Here is a 7,373-nt window from a genome sequence, read left to right on the forward strand (position 1 = left end):
TTCAGAGTCTTGACATAAGATATGTGTCTTAGATATCAAAAATACATGAGGGAGATTCATAAACTGCCCAATGGATGAGGCATTGATCAGCTATAGGATCATTAGTTTGTTGTCCATACATGGTTTTCATCCACTTTCCCCACCCATATAAAATCAAATCAAATTCAAATCATCTTTATATTTTATGTTTGAAGAGCTAAAAGTATTTCCCTCACTCAACTTGTGAATTTCATTGAGTTGCAATTTGCTACTACACATCTTTGTGATTGCATAAGTATTAGGAGATATAAGGGTTCTATCTGCTTTGTTAGATTCAAGAATATGTTTAGCACTGGTACCATATAAATTGAATCTGAGGTCCACCCGCTTAGGTTTTGCAAATCTTGAAGTAGAAGAAGGGTCTAGCCTTATAGTTGGCCTAGTGTCTAAAATAGTATGTTGAATATGGGAATTAGCTGCCCCTAGATGTGTCTTGTTCTCATTGGGGTAATTTGAAACCTGTAACATTTCAAAACATTGAAAAAATGGTGACTTTACTGGGGATTGTATTGAATTTGAATGATAGATAAGCCTTGAGAATTTAAAAAGGAGATTCAGTACAACAGGAGAAGTGCATGAAAAATTTGCAGGAGTGAGTCCTCTGATATGTTTTTCCAATTTTTTTATTCAAAATTTCATGCATCCCAGTGATGCTTTGTTCAAGATAGTAGTAGCTTTGAAGGATTGAATGCAAATTGTGTTGTTACTAAGTTTATTTCTAGTCAATTTGGTTGATTGTGGTTTTAAAAGTATTGTTGTAAATTCAGAGTCAAAATTGTTTAAAGATGGTTTCTCTCTTCTAAGTGTTTAAAGTTTTGCAAATTCTACAAGTTGAAAATCTAGTTTAGATTTGTCATGTTATGAATCATGTTTTAAATCTTTCTCACAATTGTGAGTGGCGACTCTCTAAAGGATCTCTATACCAGTGTAGATTGGTTATATATAAATGCTTTCAAAGAGTTTTCAGCTTGGTAATGCAGATCTAAAAGTTATGTTAAGTTTTAGACAAGAAGAGAGAGTCTATGAGTTCCTAAATAATGATGTTTAAAGTGTTGATTGATTTTCTATCATAAGAAATTTAAATGTTAAAATGAATCACAATAGTGATTTCATTCAATTCTCCTCGAGGTGATGGTGGCTCTACAAGGATTTGATCAATGGTGTGAAGATTTGAAAATAGCACCTATGCCAATCAGCATATCAATGTTTTCATGAACAACACTAAAGGTATTTTACACTTTCATGTGATTTCATTTCCATGAAAGTAAGCTTCACAAAAGTTTCTCCATCAAGTGGTTTTTCCAACACTAAGTAGGAGAATGGTTTGATGTATCTCAGAATACTTTGTGAAGAATAGGTTCCGCAAAGGTGTTTTTACATTTTGAAGTATGTTTAAATATTTGAATTGGTAGAAAAAATTATGGATTTGTTGCAAGAAATGAATTCAAAAAGTAATTATGATGAATGAGTTTCAAATCTTTGAAGAAATGGAAAATTTCTTCTCACCTACTATGCAGCCTATTAGTGAAATCTCTAGATCTATTTCTACCTAATGGTATATGCCATTATGTTTTGATGGCATTCATGGTTTTTCAAACCCTATGCTATATAATTTTAGAAAATATTTGCCTAAGTTTAGTGGGAAACATGAAAATTCAGCTAGTCATCATGTTCAAATGTTTAGTGACTTGGTTGGTGATTTTGAAATTGCTCATGAAGATGTTCATATGAAGTTGTTTGTTCAAACTTTAGAAGATGATGCTAGGGATTGGTTTTCCTTTCTACTAGCATGTTCAATTTCATCTTGGGATGAATTACTTTCAGCCTTCATGAAGCAGTTCAGGGAAAGAGTAAGCATCTCTGATTATTTTGATAAGTTCTTGAAAATCCAAATCAGGAATGGTGAGTTAGTTCCTAAATTTAATATCAGATTTGCAAAAGTTTTGAATAAGATTCCTAAAATTTATAAGCCAAATGATCAAGTGTGTTTAGTTGTTTATCTTGGTGCATTTGATAAGAAGATGAGTTACCTATTGAGAGATAAAGAGCCTGAGACTTTTCATCAGGCATTCATAACGGCAATAGAGATTGAAAACAATATAAAATATGGCTTAACCCAGAGTCACTTCTTTAAAAGTGTTTTTCGGCAAGATGAGGTGCAAAGCACAAATCAATGCCATAAAGAGTATTTGATTTCAGATCAACAAATAGATACTACTATTGTTGTAAATGATTTGGTTGAAGATTTAGAATTAAAGACATGTGAAGATAAAGTCTCTTTGTTGCAAAGAAAAAATGATTCCATTATTGCTGAATTGAACGCATATGTTGGTAATATTACAGCAGTAGAAGATGGAGTTAGTTCACTTGATGAGTGGTACATACAAGATGTAAGTTTGGTCATTCCTTCTCCTATTGGTGATTTTCTTTATGATGAAAACATATCGAATCAAGAAGAGGAAAGGTGTTCACTACAATGTGAGGATGAAAAAGTTGGAAGTAATGTGTCACATGTTGAAGGTGAAGTTGCTAATCCAATGTATTATGAAGAAGCATCATGTGAAGACAATGATGAGAGGGGTTTCTCAAGTCAAGAAGAGGATAATGATAGTACATACTCATCTTCATATAAATCAGATGCAAATTGGGAAGAAGAAAGAAATGACGAAAGTGAATGCTCATATGCAAGTAAAGGTATGAGTTCTTTTTCTAAATCCGAAAGTGAAATTCCATTTCAAAATTGTGCAAATCAGCTAGAGGTTGAAAGTTGTGAAGAATATTTGTCTACACAATATGAATACAAAGAGATTATCTATAAGGATGGATTACCTAATTATGTAGAATAATGTCTTGAGGATGCATGCAATGATAATCAACATACAAATGATTTTGAGGTTAATGCATCAGCACTTATTGGTAAGATGGAAGATGATTGGTTTGCAAGACATTTGAATCACCCTTATGAAGATAATGAAAGTAACTTTGATTTATATTCTATATGCTTCATTGAGGAGTAGAAAGTGAGTCTTCATATAGTTTTGATTTTTCTTCACAATTTGAAAGTCTCCATGAAGATGAAATGGGTAGTCAGTTTAAAGTGTATACTAACACTTTGTATGATGAGGATTGTGATGATGATCAGCCCATTATTTTTCAAAGTTTTCAAAAGGGATCTTTGCATGGAGTTATCAATCCATTTTTTGAAGAGCACATGGAACTTTCAGATTTAGTTGAGAATGAGTTTGATGATGATGCATTGTCTTACTGCTATAAGAAATCAGATTATTCTTCTTTTAGATGTGATAGTAAAAATGATGATTATGTTGCATCTCATGATGTGGATAATAAGGTGTTTGACAAAGTTGTTATTGAAAATCAGCATGCACCTTGTAATGAGTTTTATGATGGATACTCTAACGTAATGACTAATCCATTTCTTGATTTCAAAGAGCCATTTGAAGATTTCAGATTAGTTATAGATGCTGACATTGATGACATGTGTGAGTACAAATCTAATTTCTCATCTGAATATCATCCGGTTATACATAAGGATATATAATTTGAAGGTATGTGTGACCTTTTTTCCCATGTTAAATATGAAGCTTTCATATTCAAAACCGATAGCATGCATGATTCATTCATTGGAGAAGATTTTCAATTTGAGTCTAATAGTTTTTAGCATGTTGATCAGAACTTTCATAATGAGCAAGTGGTTGAAAGTGAAGCTAGTTTTTATACACATTATGAAAGTGAAGGTGTAGATTCAGTTTTGCTAAGTGGTGTGTTTCAAGATGTTAATATGATTGGCAAGACTTATATGAATAATATTTGCAGCTAACCTCATGAAAATGTATAGATGAAAATCAGATTTATGATAAAGGTAATAAGTTTTGTTGAAGTTTGGTGGCCAGGGGTCATCGTTTGTACATAGTAGAAGTAGATTTCTTGCCTTCAATAAAGTTGTGCAAGAGAAGTTTTTGTTTTCAAGTGTGTGGTCTACTTCTCCCAAATATCTAGATCCTTTCCATACCCACAAGGGACATGCATCCCTAGATAAAGCCACTGTTGGGACTCAAAATTGAAGCCTCGATTTTGAGTACCATTGAAAAATCAAGCCCTATAAGTGCTTTTTGATGCATATGTACCCGACTATCCATTTGAGGCCTAAGAGGTGTTTAATGTTTCTAACACCTTGCATTCGGTATGTCTATGCATTCCATGATGGTAACTTATCATTTTGAGACATTACGTGAAGTCCTGTTTTGAGCAATATCCAAATTTGCATTTTTACCTAAGTGTTGAATAGTGATAAGAGGTTGTGTTTGCAATTGAATATCTCGCACCCAGTAATTGTTTCATGATTTTTTGCTTTGGGAGTATTTAGTGTCCATACTAGAGATCCTATGTTTCATATTTTGATTTTTTTTGAATATTTTTGACTAGCTTTTGAATCCCTCAAGGTCGGTCATTAACTGATGTCGTGCTGATGTAAATTATTCATAATTCTAGGAGGCCCTATTTGACTTGTTATAATTTTGACCAAGTTGACTAAATTGATAAAATTCCTTTTTTGTTGCATTTTAGAGGTTAGAAACTTACTACATTTCAAATTTGAGCTTATGATGAATCTGTTTGATCAGTTTTCAAATGTGATTCCAAATGCAATTTCTGACTTTGTACTAGTGTCAAGAAGTGCAGATTTTTTGGAAACCCTATTTGTGATGTCATAACTTTGAATCTATGATAGGTGAAATCAAATGGATTGTACCACTGCATTATACTCTAAAAATACTTCAAGTATGCCTTTCTGCTATTGTTTCCTGTCTAAAAATTTCGAGTAGCCTACTTTGACCATTCACCAAATTTGTCATGTTATTCATCATGAGCCCAAATATTAGAACCATGTTGTCCTCATGACAGTGATCTAATGCCCCAATTTTCATTTCCCCAATTGTTAGTTCACCCAATTTTCAAAGCCAAATCCATACGCAATTTATTGTTTTCTGACATGTTTTCTTCCAGGTAGTTCTGAGAGTGAAAATTCGGTGGTCAATATCTTTTAATTGAGAATTCTTCATGAGATGAGATTCAACAGGGTGCAAGTATGAAAAATAGAGAATTAGTATGTTTGATTTTAGAGCCTGGTCACAAGTTTGGGTTAGTTTTTAAAGATGGTCAAAAGACCCTCTAGCATTAAATTGACAGTTTATAGATTAATGGTAAAATGAGCTTTAATTGATGGTTTAGTGATCAAACTTGATTCTAATCAGTATGAGAGGGTGAATGAATTACTTTGCCACTTCAAGTGTTTGGAAACAAAAAAAATTTAGCCAGACCCACTTTGCGGCCGGATTGATTCCACCAGGACTAATAAATTTTGAAGGAATAGGTTGGATTTGTATATACCAGAGAATAACCATGAACTAAATCCAGTAGTAGCCTTTGTAACTACTGGTGCCTAGATTATTGGGTATAAAGCTTGGGGTTCTCTTCTTGGTCAAGAATTGGTGGAAAGAGATGTTATTGTTGCATGCATTGATTACAGGGTATTTCATTTGTATGCCAAAATATTGCTCAATATGGTGGTGATCCAAGCAAGATATATTTGGTGGGGTAGTCAGTGGGTGCACATATTTCTTCTTGTGCATTGGTTCATCATGCAATAGAAGAAGCTAAAATAGGAAGAGAAAACCTTTCATGGAGCACCTCTCAAATTAAAGCTTACTTTGGTATTTCTAGTAGCTACAAACTACTTCAGCTAATGGATCATTTCCATAATTGAGGCCTATATTGTTCTATATTTTTGAGTGTAATGGAAGAGGAAGACTCTTTGGCTCACTTTTCTCCTAAAATACTAGACCCCATGCGAGGTGGGAAGGATGAAATTTTGGAGGATATTCTTTCTTTCATTCATGTAAGAGATCTAGTGGCTCTAGCAAATGATGCAACTACACCTCCAAGAAGATGCCTTGTACTAGAGATCCTGTTTAAGCTAGCTCACAAAGTTAGCCCATTCTAACTATGTAGAAGATAGACTGACAACATATATAAGATGGAAGGAGCCGCAGTCAAAGGAGGATTCCCCAGCATAAGACAATAATAAAACTCAAGCTCTCACAACATGAGGTGAGCAGCAGGGGAGGCATAAACTGCAAGGAACATGGCATTCATGTTAAATAACAAGAACCTATATTGATTGCTGAAGTGGTAGAGAGAAATACACATACCTTGTCTTATGCAAGAGATCCACAAATTAAAGAAGCCACTAGGGGAAGCAACACAAATCCAAAGTGCCAACAGGGCAGTTCATGCCAAAGAAGAAGACCCACGGCATACGTAAGAGGATGAGCTTCACAATCAAGAAAAACACACATAAACTCTCCTAAATCTCCCCTTTTATGAAAAGATGAGATCACTGGTCAATGGCTCCTCCAAGAACAGCAATGTCGTAGTGCTCTATTTTCTTATAAACTCTACATTTTCTTCACGAATGTAGATTCAATTGATTTAGTATCCTAGTCACGCTATGTAGCATCGATGTTTGTTAGCAAGGGTCAATGGGCAGTGATAGGCATTTTCACACAATGTTGTACATGGCTTACTGCAAGTCTTGAGATCAGCCTCTCCATATTTGTGATTTCGGGCACAATATAGAAGGAGAGATTAGATAACTTTTGTCCCACATTCATTGTGGAGGCATTCTTTGTAGACTTTAAATACCCCAACACACAACAAGAATAGTGTCTCAAAGACCGTGCTGGTTTTGGAAGCAACAAGTGCATGCATGGACCCCATGGTCAGCCAGCTAGAGGTCAACATAGAAAATTTTTGAGCAAACGATGACGGATGTTGATGTGAAGGTAGAGACACAAGATTGCACCATGTGGTGCATTCTACAATCGATGCATTCCCGCATTATGAAGATGTGCAGAGGTTAAGTAAAGAAGGCAAGTGCCAAGCTGCCACATGGCAGTAGGCCCAGTCATAGATGATGTGGCACCAAAATAGTGAGCTCAGATCCAAACATGTAGGATTGTGCCACATGGCACATCCTATGATAGGTGCTTCCCCACTTCAGGAAGATGCTCAACAGTTAAATAATGCAGGGAAGTGCCTAAGCACCATGTGGCAATGGGCCCTATCCACAGTGACATGCCAAGTGCATCCAGGGTAATGATGTGGTAGTCCAATGGTAGTTGGAAAACCAATCAGAGACTGCCATGTGGCACCTAATAGATGATGATTGTGTAGTGGTTGACCAATCAAGTGCTACCACGTGGCAGCCTGGTCAAACCTTAGTTGACACAAGATGCATGGGTATGGCTAAAATTTGA

At 35.1% G+C, this 7,373-nt stretch overlaps 1 pseudogene; it reads left to right on the plus strand.

Annotated features, from left to right (window-relative positions):
* Positions 1-2,060: 2,060 nt before the first annotated feature.
* LOC149538035 (putative isoprenylcysteine alpha-carbonyl methylesterase ICMEL2 pseudogene) lies at positions 2,061-6,058 on the plus strand (annotated as a pseudogene).
* The last annotated feature ends 1,315 nt before the right edge of the window (positions 6,059-7,373 follow it).

This window comes from Cupressus sempervirens, chromosome 9, assembly GCF_028749045.1.
Source record: "Cupressus sempervirens isolate cs-2001-9-10 chromosome 9, ASM2874904v1, whole genome shotgun sequence".
Taxonomy (NCBI): domain Eukaryota; kingdom Viridiplantae; phylum Streptophyta; class Pinopsida; order Cupressales; family Cupressaceae; genus Cupressus; species Cupressus sempervirens.